This window comes from Crotalus tigris, unplaced genomic scaffold (assembly GCF_016545835.1).
Source record: "Crotalus tigris isolate CLP2741 ecotype Arizona unplaced genomic scaffold, ASM1654583v1 scf7180000017785.2122318, whole genome shotgun sequence".
NCBI classification, from domain to species: Eukaryota; Metazoa; Chordata; class Lepidosauria; order Squamata; family Viperidae; genus Crotalus; species Crotalus tigris.
Window position 1 is genome coordinate 374,506 of NW_024096634.1, and position 23,980 is coordinate 398,485.

Here is a 23,980-nt window from a genome sequence, read left to right on the forward strand (position 1 = left end):
AATATTTTGGAGTAGAGTTACATAAGATAGGGTCTTCCATTAAAATGATTCTACATCAGGTCCTCATGAATCTTTTTAACCTTTAATAGCAGACCAACAAGCAATCATTCAAACTAGTGGTTTCATACATCTGTAGGCATTCCTTCAAATATTCTTGATCAAAATTATTTGAAGATTTAAAAAACTTAATCCAGCTTTTGACTTGAACCTGTAAATGCATTTGCAACTAGTTAAAACGATACTTTCCCAATTTGACTATTTTACCACCTACAGACAACACAGAAACTTAGGATCCAAACTTAGTTTTTCGAGAAAATTGTAACATGGCATGTAAACACCTGAAAGTTTTATATCCTAAATGTATAACATACAAATCCTATAGTTACCTTTATGAATTATGGGTCCTAGCAGACAAAGCATACATAAATATATAATTACTCTGTATCAGCACTGAAAGCAAGAAGACAACCCAGAAAATATGCGCTTAGCACATTTTTATATATAGCATTATCTAGAGATAACTTTTAATAAGTAAAAATAGGAATCAGCCTTATGGATGGAGGTATATAAACAAGGCCATATCTGCAAAATGGATTTTAAGTATTGATATTTCAATATTGTTCCTTGCTAATCAGAGAATATCATCAGGTTTCACAAAATATTTCAATCTCCTTTATACCAGCTGAGATCCCTTTCATCTGTTTCACAGTACTATTCTCCATCCACCCTTCTTTTAGAAGTTATGAGTATCTCTCCTATATAATCATGAAAAGAATGACTTTAAAATAGGTTCCCAATCTTACAATATTATTCCTTTAAAACATTTTGCCAATGCATTAAGACAGCAATTTTCAGATGAATTCCTAATTAAGACGCATTTATTCACCTTTCATTTACTAACAATATAGGGAATGTTATTTTTTTCTCTTGTCTCTGCGACAATCATTGATTTGATAAACTATTTTTAATCTTTTTAAAAACAATTGCTCTTATAAAGCAGGAAGACACAATTATTATTTTGATTATAGAACTCAAAGACACATTCCTTTGTATGGTTTGCATGTTCAAATATACAAATAATATACTGGATCTGGAAACTCACTATCAAGAACCTCATTTTGGCTGTTTGACATCAAACTCTATCCTTTAACATATACATATTTTTTCATGTTCTATTGACAGCTATATTTATATTTATCTCACAGGAAAAATGTTTGCATATACTGGTAATTATTTTTCCTATATTCAAGGCTGAAGGTGATGAGAGCAAGCTGAGGTTACCACTCGATTTCCTAAGGCTATGAAATAGGCTCATGGAAAAGGTGAAATTTCAAGCAAGGATTTCCCAGTTCTTGTTATGTGGCACTTTTTTACATGAATATCTCAACTTTGAATGTTTTACAGTATCTATTTGTATTGAAATCAGCAAAATTTACTAGTCTGCATATTAGCAAACACTTCATGCTTTTCATATATTTAAATTTATAGAACAAACATAGCAGCTTCACTATTTACTGGGGGGGGGGGCAGGGAGACCAGCAAAACAAAACTGGCTATCACAGTATTAGAATTGCACCTAAATACATAGGCCAAAAGAATAGGCATTTATTTCAACATCCTACTCTACTTTATTGAACTGGGTCTTTTTCTACAACAGATGTGGTTACAATACATAGCAGCAATATATTACATAAGCCAACTTTTTATCAATTAGTTTTCACATTGGATGCTCTTCAGTATCTCAAGTTTCTCCTCTATTTGGTTTTTTTATATTAATGACTTAAAAGTACATATCAGCTGATGAATACATGAGGTAGTAGTCTTAGCCACCAATCTTCCAAGTGCCTTTACTACTTGGATTATAGCTTCCCCTTTCCACTCCCCCCAAGTGAGGGTGAATTCATAAGCTCAGTGCTGGTTGCAAGCAAGGGTCTTACAAGCATGCCATAAAAACCAGAAAAAAATCTACAACACCCAAGGCTGTTTTCACCAGCTTCACCGGCGTCAAGCTACAATTCAGGGATGCTTCCAAAATGTTTCTTTCATGGTCCAATTTTTTTAAAAAAATAAAATCTCCTTTACCATTTATAAATAACATTGATGGTCGGAGTGTCCGCTGGAAAAACAGGAATACAATCAATCGTTTCATTTTCAGCAATATACTTCACTATCAAAAGTCAACGATCTTACAGGTAGAAAAGCAGAGAAAACCAGGCTCAAGTTCAGAACTACCACAACGATCCCCTGCCAGACAAGGCTGAACAGCTGACTCCCCACCAAAAGGGATCATACAGACCGAAGCTATCGGAGACCGCAAGGCATCGGCTTGTTAACCGGACGGTGCGGACGCCGGGCTGAAAGGTCCGGGGGGAGGGTGTCATTCCAAGAGCGCAACGCGGCGGCGAAGCGAGCTGCGCGCCCTCGGATCTATTATCTCAAGGGGGGAGAGCAGCAGTTCACTCCTAGTCTAACCAGGTGGCGCGGAGATTCGAGGCCGGGCAGCCGTAACTGGCCACCAGCCTTGCTCGGGGTGCCCTCAAGGTCACACGGCACTTCGCTCCGAGGCGGCCGGCGTGGTCTCTCCATCGCCCACCGAGGGGAAGGCAGAGGAGGGTGCAAATGGGCGCAAATGGGCCCACCGCGCCGGCCAGGTCTCATCACCCCACTTCCTTCCGGCTCGCCAATTCTCTCGCCTATCGGCCCATGCCGTTCAGCGGAACCCCGACACCTGCCCCTCCAGTTGGAGGTCCCCAATTTCGGACATGGTCTCCCCTTCTTACCTAGGCTCATTCATCGCCGCCCAGGTTCACACGCGATAAGACCCGCGGCTGCCGCCATCGGCACCAAAGCCTGCTGCTCACCTACCACGCAAGATCCCCCAATCCAGCCCTGAACGCGCAAGCTGCCGCCGCCACCACCACCACCGAGCCAGCCCGCGACCAGGAAAGGAGGCGGCAAGCGGCCGAGGCGGCGGCGGCGGCAGCAACAGCAGCAGCGGAGGAGGGAGCTCGCCCCGCCCTCGGCACTAACACCCTGGCAGCACCTCGCCCTCGTTAGTCGGCGGTAGGCAAGCACGCGTGCAAGCAGAGCAGCTGTGCCCGCCTTCCTCTCCAGGCCACTCTCCCAAGGAAGGAGCCGGCGGCTAAGTCGGGTCTCGCCCCAAGCCCCGCAAAGAGACAGCGCCGTTCTCCCATCCACCCCTCACCCTCCACCAAAAAGCTGGCCACTTACTTGCTTGCTCGCTCGCGCCGTGCCGGGCCGACTTCCCCCGCCTCGAGCACGCCAGGAGCTGCCAGGCTCCGAACCGGCCCGGTCCCCGTCACGTGACAGGGTCTCGCTCAATTTAGAGGAAGAGGAGGGGGTTCGAAGACACGGTTCCTTCATGGGTATGGGGGAGAAAAGGGGGGGCATAAGAGATGGGGCGGGGACTGGGAAATGTGCCCGAAAGGGCGGTGAGTGTCTTTTTTTTTCCCCGCCTTCCTGTCGCCTTCCTATAGGGTAGGATTGGTTGACGTGCTTGTTTCCATGACGTGTGTGGGTCGGGCCGTGGCGTTTGATGAGGCCCGGCGGGCTCCGGGTCGTTGACTTTGCCACGAGCGTTTCCCTTGGGGTGGGGGCGGAGGAGAAGCGGGGTGGTGGGTAGCTCTTCTGCCCTTCCTCTGCGCTCCTTCGTCCCGCCTCTTTTCCAGCATTAATCTTCCTCCGAAAAGGTACCCGCAGGGGTGCTTGGCGCCCGCGCGGGCAGTCATGCTGTTGCTTTCAGTCTGCAAAAAACGACGGGGCGGGGGACAATGGATGGTAAGCGCGTGAAAAGGGGCTGAGGTAGTGGCTAGTGGACTGTGTGCTTAAGCTCTGGTGCAAAGAGTGCCGAAGCGAGTAGGAGCGACTGCTCCGGTAGCACTGACAGCGCAAAAGACGCAGATTTCAACGCATTTGAACGACGGGCAGTAGATACGAGAGGAGGTTGGGCTGAGATGAAACGACGTTGTCTCGAGCCACCCAGCGGTCCGGTATTTACACTCGGAAAGTAGGAGGGAAAGCTGCGGACCGTTTGCGTTCACAGGCTCTTGATGGGGGTGATGGAGGAGGAGGACGGATTTCATGTTCGGGGTTGCTTATTATGTCATCCCTGTCAGAACCCAGATGACGACGTTTGCTGTTTCATGTTTAGTCACTTCCTCTCCTCTTGCCCAAGTACTTACATCGGAGGAGGTTTGCCATAGTGTTTATGTGCGAGAGAGAAAAAGAGAACGAATGGGTGAGAGGCGTAAGAAAACAGCAAGGCTGCCATTAAGAAATCAGCGCGGTGCCTAATATTTCAGTCAGTTTTATTTCCCAGCAGCATGATTGGAAAGTAGGACCTCGGTTCTAAACCAGTGCAATCATTTGAAAAGCAGTTTGGTCCGCGAATACAAACTTTGGTTGGTTCCATGTTGGCTAGTCACTTGTGTGGACTGCTTCCACATGACAGTTGCAGCAAGAAGAAAAAGCCCTATTAAAGTTCCTATTCTTTAAGCTTTCCGGTTTTTTTTTAGGCATGTATTCCCACAACTATACTTGGCTAGGCATTATGTAAATACTACTGAAAGCCATTTTTGTAGACATTTTCTATCGGTCAGAAGCCATAGTAGATAGAATTGGAATTTTCTTGGCACCAAACTACATTCATAAAGGACTATGGAGCCTTTATTTAGATATAATATGAAATGAGTGCTAAGATTATTTAAAATTACATCTCTTGGCACATCTTCTGTTAATACCTCCCCAGGGCTGCTGATTTAAAGACCTGATTTAAGGCTACTGATTTAAGATTAGGGCTGCTGATTTAGCTCCTTAGGGCTGCTGATATTTATTTATATCCCATCTTTATTACTTTTATAAATAACTCATAGAAAACATACCTGATATTCCTTCCTCCTGTTTTTTTCACAACAACAATGTACGTTGGATTTCAACTATTAGTATTAAATTTAGGTTATGAGTTCCACAGTTGAAAGTCAGACGATGAAGTCTATCAGATTTAAGAGATACCAGGTCATTAATCTAAAATAAAAGTACATTATTTTTAAATACATTTTCTAATTAAAGAGGTAGAATGAAAAGACTATGGTGCTGGGTAAAAGTGAAAGCTGAGAGAACATAGGTTTTCCTAAACAAGGAAAAGCAATGATTAATTGTTTTTTTTTCTATCTTGCAGATAGCATAGGAGAGTCTAAACTGCCCCAAATAACAAATTCACTAGATATTTAATAGGCATCTATCAATAATTACCTATTTAAGGTATCTTCCTGGTAATGGTATTGCTTTGCAATGGTTCATTAAAAATAAAATCAATGAATACTATTCTAATCTTATATTAACACTGTAAACCACTCAAAATCTCTAGAAACAGTGTGGCATGTAATTTATAATAATATTGAACACTTTTGGGTTTATCTTAAAGATGTTTGATTGCTAATCATGACAATAACCTCTAATTTAACCTATCGTACCATTTTATTAAAAAAAATTGTACACAATAGCAACAGTACCTGTTGGCTATGCTGCACATATGAAAGAAACATACAAAAAAATGGAACTATTGAAGCACACCCAGAACACCAAGTATAACTGGATTATCTGTGGAGATAGGAAAGCAGTGTCTCTGCTGCTTGCATTGCAACTCCAGATACTGTTATTACAATGTGAGTTGGACAGCTGTGCAAAAAGAGTTTCATTACATTAAAAAGAAAGGGTCAATCCAAAATAATTTGGTTCCAGGACAGAAAAATGTGGCACATGAACTTCTTAATCCAACAAAGATATTTTGCCTCCACTTCCATAAAGCTCAGACTGATGATTTTTTTTTGTGAAAGCGATGGTGAAGGTTTTCATTATTTAAGATAGATGTTTCCAATAATACCTGATTAAGAGTTACTAAAAGATATTGAAGGCATTTTTGTTGTCAGAGCAACAAAATCAGATCAGATTCATGACAAGTGATTTGAAGATCTGTTAATAGAGACAAAGAAAATCACTTGAAAATCATTCAAGGTTGTTTTGAATTTTCTTGGCACCAAACTACATTCAGCTGGTTGACAAAGCATACAAGACCATGAAGTGAAGCATGTCACCAAAGATTCATTTTCTGCATTCCCACTTGGACTCCTTTCTCGGAAATCTAGATGCAGCCAGAGACAAACATGAAAGTTTTCACAAGGACATTGCCACAATTGAAAAACAGTATTAGAGCAACTGAAATTCATTAATGCTGGCTGATTGTTAGATACTGCAGCAAAATGCATCGGACATTGAATACAAATAAAAATCAGCAGCAAAACATTTTAGGCATATTGAACCCATGCATGCAGTTGCTAACATGCAATTAAATACATTATAGCCATTAAAAGTTAATTTCACATTTCTAAAGATTCCTACATGATACAGTCATTCTGAAATATTTGTGTTTAGTTTGAAAGGGTCTATCATAATCACTAACGGTTTTTCAGGAAACAAAACATTTCAGAAAATTTGTTTCCAGTGTAATGAATAAATAAATTGTCTGGTATTTAAAAATCTAAATGCACAATTTCCCCAAATGCATATTAAATATTATTTTAAGATTATAGTTTGAATAGAATAAATGGTTTGCTCAAGCCAAGTAGATATATTAATTATTAAAAATGTTTTACAAATAGAAGGGTGCACTTGTTTCCTTTCCAGAGCAATATGGGAAAAAAATGAAAACAAGCCTTGTAGCAGAATCAGTAGACCATGTGCTCTTAAGATATGATCTTTATAAAGATAATCACTAGTGTCTAATTTCTGATCATCTTTTATTTAGGTGACTCAGACCTAAATCTATCATTTACTTTTTACTTATCCAGCCCAGATGCTAATACATTTATAAGAGTAGCTAAATTTTGTGCAGTAGTTTGTAGGAACACATCACAGGACCAAGTTATTTGCAGTATTGCCTGACTCATTTTTTTGTCCAGCTTACTAGATCCAGCAGAGAAAGCTAGCTTTAGTTCCCATCTATTAAGCAATGCTAACTGGCAGGATCCAGGAAGCGTGGACATTGTCACATTCTTTTTGGAACACATTACTGAGATTTTCTGGCATTTTGTAATTCTTGAAGACCCAGATGCTTTCCCAGATACGGGACCTGTGATTTGGGTTGGCTCATCATGTGGTTTCCTTTGGCATTACTGTGATTATGTACTTGAGTTGATTGCCTTAAATCAATGTTGTGTTATTGCAATATTGAATCAATATTTATGATGAGATTATTTTGCTTTACTGCCAAGAGTCACTATTATATGGATGGCTATATAAATTGATATAAATAAATAAATTATAAGTCCATTGATCGTTCTAATTTTGATTTTTTAAAATAAAAAAATGCACGATAAATTTATGAACTATTTTTATATGTACGTTTCATGTTTATTGCCTGAAATTGAAATAGATCATATTAGAGGACAACAAATTATCATTTACAGAAATTCCAAAGAACCTAGGCCCAAAATTAATTATTATTATTAATACACCCAATGATATATAGAACATGTAATTTCCATTCTCAGATTTCATTCCTCATGCTCCACACACTACCCTTCCTGGAGTCTTCTAATTATTGGGGAAGTTAAAAAAAAAGTTTTGAATATTTACTTACATGTACTGATAGTATACATGTCATTAATTATGTCACTATATTAATACAATGGACTATGGAATTAATTTTAACTTGTTAGTTCTAATATGTCTGTACAAACAAATGTAGACTTCTGCATAAGGCAAGCAACTATGAGAGCTGAGGTTATAATAACTGCATGCATGGGAAGTAGACACATAAGGTATAGTATAGAACAGTGGTTCTCAACCTGTGGGTCGGGACCCCATTTGGGGTCGAACGACCATTTCACGGGGGTCACCAAACAAGGCTGTCCGCCATTTTTTCCCCTTTTCTTTGGCCATGCCCCTGGCACCCGGTGATGTATAAGTGGTTGGGGGTCACCACAACATGGGGAACTGTATTATGGGGTCGCGGCATTAGAAAGGTTGAGAACCACTGGTATAGAACAAAGTATAACTAGGTATAAAGAAATTTTTCCACAGCTATTACAATTGTTGTTCTTCCTTTTTTCATTCCATCAGATTATTATTCTTTTTTGACCCAAGTTTGCTACTTTTGAAAAGTCCTTTCAAAAGAACCACTACAGTATTTATTTCCTTTCTCAATACAGCTAGGTTTTACCTTATGAGAGATATATTTAGGTTAATTTAAAAATCAAAATAATGAAACAGGACATCCTGCAGACTTATTTATGTAATTCTCTTTCATGTCTCCCTGGTAAGAAAAAATAAAAGTACATCACAGATTATATAGAATTCTCTGTCATTCTATCTGCAGCCCAGTATTCCCATGTACACTGATAATTGTGACTCAGGCAGATTTCTCCAGACTTTTGAAAACTGCCTTTGTGAACACAGTTGTCTGAAGGCTGCAGAATTCCAATCAATTATTGTTCTAAACGGAACCTTTCAGTATTAAAAGTGAATGAAATGCATTCTTAACCTACTGGATCAAATTATCTAGATTTTTTAGAAATAATACATTTTTATGTTGCATTTTTACTGCTCCAGTTGAAATAGACAAATTTGATTTCTCTTAACATAAAAAGGGTAAAGAAGGTAGATCACATTTATATGCAAGAAAGAATGTTGACCTGTAGAATCGATGCAGATTTTATTTGTGTGGTGTTCTATATCATTCATGCAGGTTCTGTAGGGTCATTTTAGGTTACATACAGTAGCAAACCAATATAATCTAAAAGCCTGACACTGCTCTTCCATACATGATATTCATAATCATTCTCAAACTCACATGTTTATAATAATAGGGCATTATAAATAGGAAAAAGAAAAAAAACTTTTATGTTTCTCTATAGTTAATGTAGTCTATGAATAATTTGAGACACACAAACAAGGTGGAAATCATTTATATTTTTTTAATTAACATTTTAAATAGTTGGCTGATTTGCTAAGGATTTTTTAAAATAATATAAATATTTTAATGATTAATACAGGAATAGTGCTTTATATCTACACCATTTAAAGACTTTTCCTTCAACATTTAACCTGGGAAATTTATAATCAAGTTATAGTTATCTCAGAGAGAAGAAAAATCAAATGCACAGATGTAGAAGACGTGGTACCTAGCTCAACAGCAATAACTATGACAAATCTAGGAGTCCTAGTAGACAATCACGTAAGTATGAGATAGCAGTATGCTGCAGCTGCCAGAAAAGCCAATGCAGGCCTAGGCTGCATCAACAGAGAGATGGTCACATGATATAAAAAAAGTGTTGAGACTCTAGAAAGAGCTCAAAGAAGATGATTTAGCAGTCTGGGGGCTAAAACATATGATGAATGTTGTGGGAACTGGAAATATCTAATGAAGAGAAGGACTAAGGGTGATATTACAACAGTCTTCTAATATTTGAGGGGCTGTCAGAGAGGAGGGCGTCAACCTCATTTCCAAAGCACCTGTGGGCGAAACAAGAAGTAGCAGATGGAAGCTTAACACAGAGAGAGCCAACCTAAAATTAAGGAGAAATTTCCTCTCAGTGAGAACAATTAATCAGGCTTGCCTTCAGAGGTTGTGGGTGCTCCATCACTGGACATTTTAAAGAGGAGATTGGCAACCATTTGTCTGGAATGGTATAGATTCTTCTGCTTGAGCAGGAGTAGAAGACCTTCATGGTCCTCCCAACTCTGTTATTCTATTATTCAAACAGTGCCATGATGATTAATCAATAATAAAATTAAGTAACGGGGCCCTTTGCACATTCCGAGCCTCACCCTGGGTACATAGCCAAGTTTTTAAAACTTTGCAAAAAGCCAACAGGTTTGGAGCCATTCTAATCTCTGAAGGGAGAATAGTCCATAATATTCTCATTTTCTAGTTCCTGCCAGTTGACACTCTGGCTGATGGGATCTGCAGCATGCCCAGTTTATTGGATCAAATTGGATAGGTAGAACTCTTGGAAAAAGATGGTCCTTTAGGTAATCCAGTCCCAGGCCATGTAAAGTTTTAAAGCTGGCAACCAGCACTTTGAATTGTACCTGACTGTAATTGAACCAGTGCAGCTTTTAGAGTAGTGGTGTTAGTGTGCTGTGTAGCCAGCACCATTTATTACCTGTGCAGCTGCATTTTGCACAAGCTGAAGTGGACAGTGCCATGTAGAGCACGTTCCACTAATCTATGGTATGTTATCACAGGACTGCTATTTTCATTATTACCTTAGTGATTCTATTATTTAGATTTAGCTCCCATATTGGACACAACTAATAGCCTGATTCTAGGCATAGGCAATATTAAGGCACAGGGCATGGGAATGGAAATTAACACTAAACAGAATTGAAGACGTTAGAAAGTCTTAATAGTTAGAAAACAAAACATTACATTACATCTCACGAAAGATCCTTAAATAAAAGTAAAGCATGAAAACTATGATTTCAGTTAACTGTTTTAGAACAAAAGTATATTTTCTAAGCAGTATTATTTATAGATATGCTTTATTTTTCTTAGATTTTGTGTCATATATACACATGGCAATGCATTTTTAAAATAGTCTTTATTTCAAACAGCATAAGAGAAAGAATTTTTCAAAGGACCTGTGGTCATGGAATGCTAGTGTTTCTATCCCCAGGATTTTTTTGCATTGGTTTATCCATATACCAGTAGATCTTGAAGTCAGATAATGGGCTTGAAGTCAGAAAAAAGTGAATTGAAGAATCTTTATGTGACCTGAAAAAGAAATCTGCTGTTGATTTAGAATAGTGTAATATGTTCATGGTTGAATGTCAGATGAACTTAGCAGAGACACGCTAGTTTTAGAAGTCATCAAATAAACCTGTGAATAAAACTAGACTGGAATTCAATAGAATAGAGTTGTCTGAAGTGGTGCAGTGAGCAGTTGATATTAGCTACATTTACCATATTTGACAAGTGGCATTTTCACAGATAGCTGCAGAGCTCATTACTGATTGGCAGAGTTCTCTCAGCAGGATTTCATTTTTGTGAACTTCATTATTGAAATTATACATATCAGGCAGCTGTTGTAAATGCAGAAAATTGCCAGGAAAAAAGAAAGAGTATAGGCAGTCATACAGCAGAATTGTTTCATACTTGATCCCAATTGCTTGGTAATTGCCCAACTTAATGCAGCTAAGGGGAAAAAAAATCTTGAAACAATGTGTAGACATATTTGTTAATAGATATTTTTCTGTTCTATAATATTTTCATCCATAACATAGGAAAGTTATTGAGCTAAGTGATCTGTATATGTAAGATAGAAACTTTGGTAATTTTATAGAGTTGTTAAGAGATATATTGTACACACTGGCTCCCATGCCAAAATTAATCTCCATATATTCTGTTATTAAGGTTACAAATGTACACATGCATGTGCATACACACACAAAAGGGAAAATGCTAGGAAACAATTATATTTTTTTTATTTCAATAAGTTTGATTTTTCCCACCTCAATAATAATTACCTATAAAATCTGCACTCTTTATATTATGTTCCCAAACAAATCAATGCTTTTATGAGAAGTATAATAGAGAGATAATGCAAAATGTGCTTTCAAACTAATGGGATCATTACTTTTATGTGTGTTGCTCAATATATTTTCTATGATCTTATGAATTACTATCTCAAACTAATGCCATGGAATAATAAAACATTCTCATTCCCTTTCTCAGAAACATTATGTTTAGTATACCTGTCAAGATTAAGTCTATCCAGCACAAATACAATTTAAATTTACATAAATGGAAATAAATTCAGTAATTTATTATTTTAAATCCCTCAATATTCTGAGGATATATAGTCCACCAATTTTCTTGTCCATAACAATCTCTCACTATGTAGCTAATTGCATTTTTTTTCTACATCTCTCTTCAAATGACATAAATGCTAAACAGTATGTTAAAACTGTTTCAGACAGGATACATTTGAATGGCAATGTCGAATTGTTAGTTGAATTAGTTGGGAATTTGTGATGAATTCCTGGGTAAAAATTAATATGGAGGGATTTCAAATCTGGGATTTCAAACCTTACACATTTGTCTTTTCCTGAGATGTGGAAGAATCATTTTAAATTAGAAAAAGTTTATAGAAACAGGATTCACTGAAACTTGAAACTTGAAATAAGATCTAATCAAGGAATAACACTATATATTTATGAAATCAAGGCAACATCTGTGCATGAACATACCATCAATATCTGTAGTGCATTTTTCCTAATATGGCAGCCTTATTTCTTTGTTTAGCTATGTGTGTACCACCTATCTATGCGTAATCTGCAAAAGTCTGGTAAGAAATAAAAATAACTACATTGTTCATTTATCTTGTGTCAGTGAATGTGACATTAGCAGATGCTACTGATGTCTAAGCCAGTGTTATATGAGTCTGGACCCAGAAATCTCTGTTCTTCAGGCATAGATCACTTGTTTTAGGCAGTTAAACCCAAATCTGATATGCTGGAGGTGGATCACTATGTTGTTGCATTATTTCCAACAGATAGCAAAGAAATATAGAATAAAGATCAAAATTATCTTAGCAGAATGGAATACTGGGTCTAAACCAGCAGGATGAAATTCAACAGATGTAAAATTCCACCATTTAAGTTCAAAAAATGAATAGCTATAAGTATGGCATATGGATGAGAGGGCAACCTAATCGTACCGTGCCATTGTTTTTACAGTAAATGTAAGCTAAAGCAATAGAATACTTATAAAATATAAGCTAAAGCAATAAACTAAAGCACAGATAGAATCAAAACAAATGGTTCTGGTCCATATTACCTAATTTATACATTGCATTTAGAACTGCATCCACTTCTAAGTATTGAAAGACTTGCAGTATTTGAAATGGGATAGTTATACTTGTGGCCAAATTCCAATCTATGAAGATTGGAAATAACTAGGTGTTTTTAGATTGAAGGAGATTTATAATTCTTAAACAATATTTGGAAAACAGCATAAGACTTTTATTTTTTGAACCAGAAGGCAGAACTACAATCATTGAAGTGAGCATTAGGTGGAAAGCCCTCTTAGCATAAAGAGCTGTTTTCATCAGATCAGTAGAACAAATTGCCTTGGGAGGTTTTCTGTTCACTAGAAATTAGAAGCTTTTCCCTTCAATGGAAATTAAAATGCCATTCTATAAGAATTAGTCTATAGTCAACAGGAAAACCATCCTTGTTGGGAATTATGGAAGATGTCCTTTCATGCAAAGAGATACCACGTTAGGAAACCAGTTTAATCAGGTAATCTCGAGGAGTCTTCCAAGCCTATGACATAAGATTTTGGGAGATTTAACGGGGAGGATTTATATCCTTTCCTCAATATAAAATGACAGCATCTATTCCACAGGGTTAATAGTTAATAGTTAATGAAAAAAAGTGTAATCACATTGGAGAAAGAAGAGGAAAGGAACCCTGTTAAAAACCGCCACATTTCCAGTTTAAATCTAAGAAAGAAAGAACATGTAGTTTTTGAGGCTTAGTTCATTTAATCTTAATATTGACACCAGTAACTCCTAGTTACTAGTACCTAGTAACTCCTTGGTCAAATGCTACTGTTTTGTCTATTCCCCAATCATATTTAAAAAAATGCTTCAAGTATTTTTTGCCCATTAGAATCGTCAAAATATTCTTTCAGTCACAAAGCGAACAAGTTGTTAACCAGTGTATGTCAATATCTCCCAAGAGTATATTTTTCTGTGAAATGATATGTGACCTTCATTCAGGATAGTTTGGATACTGCATTATAATTATGTCAGTCCATTGCATATACTTCCTAGGTGGTGAGATGCAGACAACATGTTGGCTTCCAAAGCTATCTTTAGATAGAGATGCTAGCTTGCATAGAAGTGTATATCTATGGAGATTCTCAATCATCCAGGTCATAGTTATCCCAAAGATGCTTTTTCATGAGACAACTGGACTTCCTTGTTTTTCTGACATTTCGTTTCTCATCAGTTGTGACTGGGGGAATGGAAAGATTTATATTCCTTGCAGACAGCTGGTCATTTGCATTCTTTTAGTCATTAGTGCTACCTGGAGGCTTATCTGTGTCTTCAGGGTCACCTGAGTAATGCAAATGTGTGTGGAGCCTCTGCCTGACCACTACCTGTTTTAAATACAGTGAAGGTTTCTAGAGACAAAAACACAGTTGTGCTACGGACTCACCTGTGTCCCCCATTGTGGCCAATCTCACATGGAAGAGGTAGAAACCAAAACCCTAAACTCCTTCACAGGAATTCCACCCACTCTCTAGTATAGGTATGTGGACGATACTTGGGTCAAGATCAAAACACAGGAATTGGTAGCATGCACCAAACATATCAACTCTGTGGACAGATACATCAAATTCACACGTGAAGATGTTAAGGAAAATAGTCTAGCCTTCTTGGACTGTGCTGTACACATTAAAGAAGACAGAAGCCTTAACATTGAAATTTACAGGAAACACACACACACAGATCAATATTTACATTTTGATTCACACCACCCACTGGAACACAAAATGGGAGTTATCAGAATCCTATACCACAGAAGTGAAGGCTTGCCTACGAGCAAAGATAGAAAAGAAAAAGAACTAAAACAAATCAAGGAAGCTCTCAGAACTTGTGGCTATCTCATCATCAAATCTCAAAAAAGACCCAGCAGGAGCTCCTCCATAACAGATGAAGAAAACAATAAATGAAGCAACATAGTCATTCCCTACATAGCAGGAATATCAGAAAAGATCAGGAAAATCTTCAGCCATCACAACGTATGTGCACATTCAAACCCAAGGAATACACTAAGCAGAAGCTTGTCCACCCCAAGGATAAAACATCCAGACACAAATTGAGCAACGTGGTATATGCAGTACAATGCTGTGAGCCATATGCAGATCCATAAATTGGGGAAACAAAACAGCAACTTCATAAACATATGGCACAACATAGGAGAGCAAACCCAACAGGACAAGTTTCAGCAGTCCATCTGCATTTAAAAGACAAAGGCCACTTTTTTTGAAGAGAGCAAAGTCCACATTTTGGACAGAGAGGACTGCTGGTTTGAAAGAGGGGTCAAAGAGGTCATCTACAGTATGTCAAAATTGAACAGCCCTCTCTCAACAGAGGGGGGGGGGGAAACAACATCATCTATCTCCAATCTACAATACAGTCCTTTCAACAGTTCCAAGAAGGCTACACACACATTTGCACTACTTGGGTGACCCTGAAGACACAGAAAAGTCTCCAGGTAGTACTAACGACTTGCTAAAAGAATGCAAATCATAGCTATGTGCAAGGGGTATAAATACTTCCATTCCCCACCATCCAATCAGAACTGAAGAAAGTTCTTGGATAAAAAGTGAAACATCAGAAAAACAAGAAAGTCCAGTTACCTCGTGAAAAAGCCTCTTTGGGTTAGAAGTGTATGAGCTAAAAGTGGGTTTTGGCTGAATTTGCAGCATATTCCCCAACATTTTCCCAAACAAACTGGTATTATCAACATTAGCAAGGAATGTCAATATGACTAAAGTTGGTAACTTATTTATATTTGTTCTATATTGCTATTGTGAGCCACCCAGAGCTGTTTAAGATTGCTGGCCATACAAATCCATCCATCCATCCTTCCTTCCTTCCTTCCTTCCTTCCTTCCTTCCTTCCTTCCATTCCCATTTTTATCTTTCGTAATGTGAAGTTGTGTTTGGTTTTGAAAAGCACAGTTTTCTAACAACAATACAAATGATTTTGTTCTGATTAATCAGTCACAATAAATTTAAAATGAGGTTTTTTTAAAAGACTCTTAAGCATTTTTGAGATTCTCACTTATCAGAAAGTCCATTCTTAGAAAATAATACACATATTTAAGCAGACTTGTGCATACATTTTACAATCTTAACTCTGTCCTCCACCCATGCCTATTTACATATGCATGTGGTTTATGAAGCTTTGATGAATCATTATAAATAAACTTGTTATTTAGTCTGTAAAGCAGAAGTGGCAACTTTTATCCCTACTTCTATATGTTGACCTGACCATAGTTTTTCCCCCCAGACTTTCATTTAACTTTAAAAGGGTTTTCTGAGTAGTCTCAAAATCACAAAATTTTCTAGCAATAGCAAAGAAACCCAGACTGTGGTGTAATAGGGAAATACAGCAGAGAGAAGGGAGTCAGGAATGTGCCAGAGAATTTTTTTAAAGGGGGGGGGGAGCAGATTGTCAGAAAGAGAAAATGGATTTTCCAATTGATTTTCTCCCCAGAAAATTAATTACAGAACTGAAAACTGCTATCTTATTTTAGAATATTTTAGTTCTCCAATTCTCAGAAAAACAGAGTGAGATGAAGTTCTGGAGCTTTAGACCAAACTTTCACTTAGTATCATATCTTGTTCTGTTCTATTTTAGAGCAATCACCAGTAAAATATGTAATGGTGTTGTGTCCTGAGCCTGCAAAAGCAGGCTCAAGATGTTGCAATGGTCCCGGGCAGTTGCAAGCTGCCCGGGACCAGACTGAGTGGCGCCGGCTTCGCGCGCATGCGCGAGGTGCGGAGTGCGCCTTAATGTTACCTTTTTGCCTGGGAATGCTATTAAAGGAGTCAGAGAGGCCTGCGAGCCTCAGAGCTGTGACCGAGAGAGAACTACTTCAAATAAAGGGCTGTTGGAATTACAGAATGTGCTGTATTCATTTGCCGTTGACTCAAGGACTCAACAAATATTATTTGTAGTATCTTTTTAAAAAAACTCTTATCTTTTCCTAGATTGTAAGTGGTATAAATTAATCAATCAAATAGGGAAGGAGGTGGCACCCCTGCCAATGGGGAGGGAAAGTATTTTGAAAATCTCAAATGGTTGCCTTCCTGTTCCTTGACCCAATCCTTTGCAAAGAAATAGGTTGTCATTTGCAGCATTAAAATGGTTAGCAAAGAGAGAAGGCAGAGATTGGACACTCGGTCTCCTAGCTAACCTTCTCCGCTGTTAGTTAGTTATGTCAAACTCACGGCATCACGTGACGTTGTGCTACATATTGGGACTTTTTCCCCATTGCCGGCAATGGGGTGGGCCTGGTTTCGGCATGACACATCCTGGAATATGTCTTTGTGCTTGTGAGTTTTTTTTTCATTTTTTAGTGATAACTAAAAAATTAACTAAGCTTTTTTAGTGATTACTAAAATAAACTTCTTAGATAGAAGTTTCTGAATGTAGGGGTACCTGAAGGTGGAACCCAAAATTTGGGGCATGTATCCTTTATCAGCAAATTTTAATTGTCAGTGTTGTCTGAAGGATCATTTACATATTGAATTGAAACTATGATGGACTCTCCAGACCTTCAAATGTTGCTTTAGCAGCCTGGTAACATAGTGATTGATCGGAGATTTAACGGATTATGATTTAATAATAACTGTATAGTTTCACTCATTTTTTTCATGCCTAGATGGTAAAAGCACTATCAGTGATACCTTTTATTGACAAAACTGCTTGGATTGAAGCATCTGTAAAGGAAAGAATGATTAACTTGTTTTCTTCTTCCTGTTTCAACTGACATTTAGTTATTTTGGATTCTGGAGCTAAATCAAACTTAGATAACAGATAATTTTCAATTTAATACCATGAAATAAACTGGCATACAGAAATTAATGCTTGCTTTACAAAAATACCATTTGTCCTACTAAGGAAAAGCAATAAACCTGTAGAGAAATATTGAAAACAACGCAAAGCAAAACCATAATTCTTTCAGAACCTTTATTGTAGGATTAAAGCTGAAAGTTAATTTCTTAGGTGCAACATGTGCTCAGTCTATCACAATTCAGCTAATTTTCACCATATTGTTTAAGTGTTAAACTTCCAACACTGATCACTCATCATTCCAATCAGCATATTTTTCAATTACTGTATGTGCTTTTACAGACATACTATAATTATGCATTTACTTATTGTTGGAAAATTTAAACTGATACAGTATCTCAGGTAGAGCAACCTTCAGCTGAAGGATGGAATTTAGAGCACATTTTGGAATTCAAAGTCCTCCCCTCAGAAATTTGGACTAAACTTTTTCCATAGAATTATAATTGGAATATAAATTTAACTCAGCTCCATATAAGAATTGATCTAATGACTTAGCTTTTAATAGTTTAATGGCATCAGGCATAAAACAACCTCTTTTTAAATAGAAGAACTTTTAAGATAGCTGCAGCTGTATTGTCTGCACCGCCTGAAGCATGAAATAATAACCATTGATATTTAAAATATTTACTGTAACTTGTGCAATACTATTGCCCTGAATATTCCATTTATTCACTTTAGGGCTTTTTGCAAGCACTATAATCTTAGTCTTATGATCATTAATTAAAAGATAATTGTCAGTATAATGGGAAACAAGTTCCTCAATGTTCTCCTGAAACTAATGAGTATTTATTATAAAAATCTCAGCATGGTCTGTGTAAACCTGAATTAATGAACTTTTACCACTTCTCTTAGGAGTGCAAAAGGCTCCAAAGATATAACTAAGGAGTTAATGTAAAGACTGAAAGGCAGGAGGGGAAGTGAGTAATAAATTATCTTTTTTCCGGATCAGGAAATAAAATGTAAGGGTTTCCCTGTGCTTGCATCTTACTTTGAAGCTTGTGTAACTTATAAATAACAAAGAGCAAATGTTTATCTGTGATAGAAGTCCTAAGGTTATAATTTTTTTTCAAGATGAAATCAAAGTTCCCCTTAAAAATGACAAGTGTTGTACATAGTTCTACTTTGGGTTGCTACAGTATTTCTCAACCATATGTTATAAAATAATACTTAAGCCATAGAAGAATACTCTGCTGTTAAGCTGGTCAGAATGTTCTTCTGCTCCAGCTGGTACTAAAGTTTCTAACATAAAGTATAATTCAATTAACAAGTTCGTGATGCTTATAGGATGGCAATTAGCAGAATGTGCTCTGCTGCCTTTTTATTGCCAATTCAATATAATGTTGGAAATAAATTATGTAAATTATGGAGTCATGACCCTGTCAGAATGGGACTTAATTTGGTGTGGCAGAAGAAGGCACCAAACGAAAGACTAAACTTAAAAATGGGGTGGCTGGGAATCACAGGAAAAGAATTCCATTAAAATTCTCCCCCCCCATCCCTACAGGAAAACCAGGTGGTAGAGGCCTGGAACAATAATGACCCTTCCAATCTAACCCCCCTATTTTCCTTTCTGGTCAGCAGAGCATATGCAGATCATCTTGTACTTCCCAATTACATATCTGTGTGTGTTCAGAATGGTCAGAAGCAAACAACCTGATATCAGATCTGACCATTACCAAAACATGGAGAAATAGAAAAATGTCTGCCTTGCCCCCCCCCCAAAAAAGAGTCACTTTATATTCAATAAGTAGGATAAAGAGGCAGAAGAAATTGAGCAATGTAGTTTGATTTCTTCAATATTTGTAGAAAAAGTTGCTGGAATTGTTTGATAAAGGTTTCCCAACATGAAAGAAGAGCAGGAACACACACACAGAGGCCACACATTTGCAACAACCTGGATTAATTCCTTTTTCTCACATAACACACAAACAGGCATTACGATATGCACTTTGATTTGTCCCTGGCGTAGTTTTGTTGAGGAAGACTATTATAATGTTGAGGGTTAGGGCTAGGGTTGCTCTTCTCTGCACTCTTTCTAGAGTCTCAACATCTTTTTTACATTGTGATCAAAACTGGATGCAGTATTCCAAGTGTGGCCTTACCAAGGCATTATAAAGTGGTATTAACACTTCACATGATCTTGATTCTAACCTTCTGTTAATGCCTAGGACTGTGTTGGCTTTTTTGGCAGCTGCAGCAAACTGCTGGCTGATATTTAAGTGATTGTCCACTAGGACTCTAAGATTCCTTTCACAATTGCCACTATTGAGTCAAATACTACCTATACTATACCCGTGCATTTGGTTTTTCTTGTCTAAATGTAGAACTTTTTTTTTACTTTTTTCAATATTGAATTACATTTTGTTAGATAGGGCCCTATGTTCAAGTCTGTCAAGTTCCTTCTACATCTTAAGCCTATCATCTGGAGTGTTAGCTATTCCTGCCAGCTTGGTGTCATCTGCAAATCTGATGAGTTCCCCTTCTATCCCCTCATCTAAATCATTGATGAAGATATTGAAGAGTATTGGGCCTAAAACAGAGCCTTGGGGTATCTAAGCAAACCTCTGTTGTATACCTCTTCTATTCTGTCTACCCATGCTTATTTTAATTTATTTTTTTTCCATCTTCTGATGTAGTTTAGTTCAAGAGTGTTACCTCTTTTTTTAGAAGTATTCTGCTAATTTTGGATCAGGGAAGAGTGATCTATGAGTTGATTCTGTTTCACATAAACTATTGATAGCTAATTGGCAAGAAGTGTAAGCAATAAATGTACTTAATTATAAAGGTGAAGGTAAAGGATCCAATCTGGATCAATTACCAGGACCAGAGGTTTAGTCTTTCAAGCTTTTGGACTCATGTTGGAGCCCATCCTCAGGGAACCTATCTCTACCAGAAATGTGGTATCAGGTACTTAGGAGCCAAAGGCTTGGCAGCATAAGGAGACAACAGCCAACAACTTAATAGCTCTCCATTAACACTCCAATCAACAAATAAAAAGCCACACACCATATAAATACTATGATGAACAAAATAGCCCTAAGGACACATTCTGCTAGAAAGAATGTGAGCTTCTTTCTGTAACATTATCCTGGGACATGTGTATTTCTGTCATTCATGAAGGTAAAGATTTGCCCTGTCTAGTCATGTCTGACTCTGGGGGCTGGTGCTCATCTCTATTGTTGTCTGAACACATTTTCTGAAGACATTTCCGTGGTCATATGGTCAGCATGACTATACACTGAGGCACATGGAACACTGTTACCTTCCCACCAAAGTGGTATCTATTTATCTACTTGCATTTACATGCTTTCGAATTGCTAGGTGGGCAGAAGCTGGGGCAAGTAATGGGAGATCATCCCTTCTCACGGTGCTCAGGTCTCAAACCTGGACTGTCAGTTTTCCAGCTGTCAAAATCATCATCTTTAACTGTTAACCCATTGCACCTCATACTTAATTATAAGTATGAATAATTTCAGTTATGTATTGTACAAGCTTTGAAATACTTCCCTGAGATGAGCTTCAGATTCGATCTGTATCCTGGAAAAAGCACAGCATATTAACTGTTATCTGGGTAAGTTTAATGTTGCCTTTGATGAAGACAGGAATCCCAACAGTTAAAGAATAGGATATTTTGTTCTGTATTCATATTGCTCTTTTAAATGTTGCCACTTCTTATTATTACTGAATATTTTTCTTTCTTTATCTGTTTATATGTGTTTTGCCTTCAGAACCATTAATCCACTGCTAGAACCTTGCTGTGGCAAAACACTTGGGGAGAAAATGACCCCTGCCACAAAACACACATCTTTCTTATACAGAATAAAATAGAGATGTTTTCTATGCCCATGGCTGATAAAGGATTTAGAAAGAATTACAGTAGTCAGGCTTGAATGTTTTTCCTTCTTGTTAGTCTTTCTACCCAATGAAATGTCGGAAAGAAATTATGTACCTGGGACTCTGTCCATCAACAGAATAACTCTTAAAAAATCAAACAGTACAAGACTGAAAGGGGAGGGAAGACATAGAGAAGTCACCAGAGTTAAACAATGGAACAGATCTGAGAAAATAGTCCAGGAAAAATCCCTCATGCATTCCTATGACAAAGGCAATTAACCAAAGTTTAGAAGGCTGCTGACTGCACCATTCTTTATCCTCCCTCCTGGTCACGTGATCCAAAGCAGGACTGTTATTAAGAGTATGGAAATAATTCCAAAAACTATACTTTGCACTTTTAAAAAAATTGTTTAAATATATAGATGATACATGCAGATGCCTAGTCACTGGGAATGGTGGTAGTTTACTGATATTGGTAAAAATTGAAGACAAGCTTAGCACCTCAACTCATTGCCTTAATCAGTTCAGCTGGGATGGAATCATCATGAGAGGCTTTGAAATTTTCTGCTGAGCTATTAGTTTTCTGCTCTCAGAGGTCAAGATAACCCTCAAATATATGTCTAAGTATCTTGGCCTCTTCTGTGATGTTAAACAGTGATAAGGGGGACTTAGATCTTACTGAGTGCCTATGGGAGAGTTTGAACATGGCTACTCACAAGTAGGCTGATTTCTTAACCCTAACCAATAGTATTAATTGCTGTAATGGAATACATAGATGACCTTGAGGAATGAGGAGAAGTGATGCTGCCTAGGAAACAATCAGAGAAGAGATGGAGGAACCCACAATAGCTTAATGGTCAGAGGAAAAAAAAATAAGGAAGGACTGGCAATCAAAAGTGAAGGATTGGAAGTTTGCACTTTCAGACCTGTAAGATTCTGTTAATTTAGACTTACAATAAAGTAGATTTAGGTCATCTAGTCTTGTTTCTGGTCTGGTTTACCTGAGAATGCCAGCAATTGCTGTCACAAAGTCTCTCTTTTTTTCTAGAGAGTCATTCCTTTTCATTTGTAGTAGTTCTTAGGTTGAGTAGGAGGTGAGGGTAGACTGTGGGTTGACTTTGAAACTTTTCTGGGATGTAAAAAAATATTTTTTAGCTATCACACTGTTCTGGTCAAAACAGTTATTAGATTTAAATCTATACAAGGATACCTGTTTGGTGTCTTTATCATTACATATTCCAATAACCTCTGAGTAATTTTATTGTTGAGGGATTTGAGTTTTGTAACAGGAACAGATCATGAACTGATTGGAGATCAATCATATTGAATAAGTCAGTGGCAAATCTGTAAATTGAAGACAGGGCACTATATTGACATTTAAAGATGCTTAGATGAAATTAAGGACTGACATCAATATTATTATATTATGCTATAAGATACTAATATGATAAGTCCTGGTCATATGAATGGATTTCACTTGTATATAATTGGTTTGGTTTGGAAGGTTAAATTGCTTTTAAACTGAATATAACCTAAGAAAGTCTCATTTATACCTTTTACATAATGTGTATGTGTGTAGCTATATTGTTGTGGAAATAATATAACCATAAGCTGCTGCTGCATTAACAGGTAAAGGCACAATTATCTTGTATCCAAATTTACAACCCAAATGTTGGAGATGTGGTAATATGGATGTGACATATTTTCACGTTTGGTGGAATTGTAAAACGGTAAAGGCTTTTTGGATTATGATTTGGTGGAATATTCAAAAGATTTTTAAAAGGAAGATAAAGTTTACTCCTCAATTATTCTTATTGGATATTTTTGTGGATTTAAATGACAAAGAAACTACTTTAATGTTGAATTTATTAACTGCAGCAAGGTTACTAGTAGGCTCATATTGGAAGAAGGATTCATTGCCTACTTTAGAAGAATGGATATTTAAAGTTTCTAACTTTGCAGAAATGGCAAAAATTTCTGCTTATTTGAAGGATCACACACAAGAAAGATATATTATTGTATGGAGAAGATGGATAGATTATATTCAGAAAAATATGGTACTATAAAGTTTCATTTACTTTATGAGTAAATTTTATAGTAACTGTTGTAGAGATTTGTTTATATGACTTAATTTAAGGGGAGTTAAAGGTTAAGTATGATGTTTTTTTTCTTTTCTTTTCTTTTTTCTTTTTTCTTTTCTTTTTTATTATTGTTAACTTTCTTATTAATAACCCTGCTCTGGGAAGCGAGGGGGAGAGGGTTGAGGGTGGGTGGGTGGGTGAGTGTGTGGATATGATAATATAGTCATGGTAGTTTATAGAGAGGTGCCACTTGGGCATTTCCCTTATGCTGCGTTCATGTGTGTGAGAGGGATGAGAGGGGAGGAAGGTGTAGGGAGGAAGTAGGATGGTTAGAGGAGAAGGGGAGGGGAAGAGAGTAGGAGGGGAGGAGAGAAAGAGAGGGAAGTA

At 37.4% G+C, this 23,980-nt stretch overlaps 1 protein-coding gene and 1 long non-coding RNA gene across 2 annotated transcripts in view; one reads left to right on the top strand and one right to left on the bottom strand.

The window, feature by feature from the left end:
* Window positions 1-3,155, bottom strand: part of ATP2B1 (ATPase plasma membrane Ca2+ transporting 1) — a 104,342-nt gene extending 101,187 nt beyond the window's left edge. The window contains 1 exon segment of the mRNA XM_039342299.1: window positions 2,862-3,155. The gene's annotated coding sequence lies outside the window, so the exon portion shown is untranslated.
* A 394-nt stretch (window positions 3,156-3,549) lies between these two features.
* Window positions 3,550-23,980, top strand: part of LOC120307477 — a 61,352-nt gene continuing 40,921 nt past the window's right edge. Inside the window, exon 1 of the long non-coding RNA XR_005556558.1 lies at window positions 3,550-3,798. This is a non-coding gene — a long non-coding RNA (uncharacterized LOC120307477). The remainder of the gene's footprint in view (window positions 3,799-23,980) is intronic.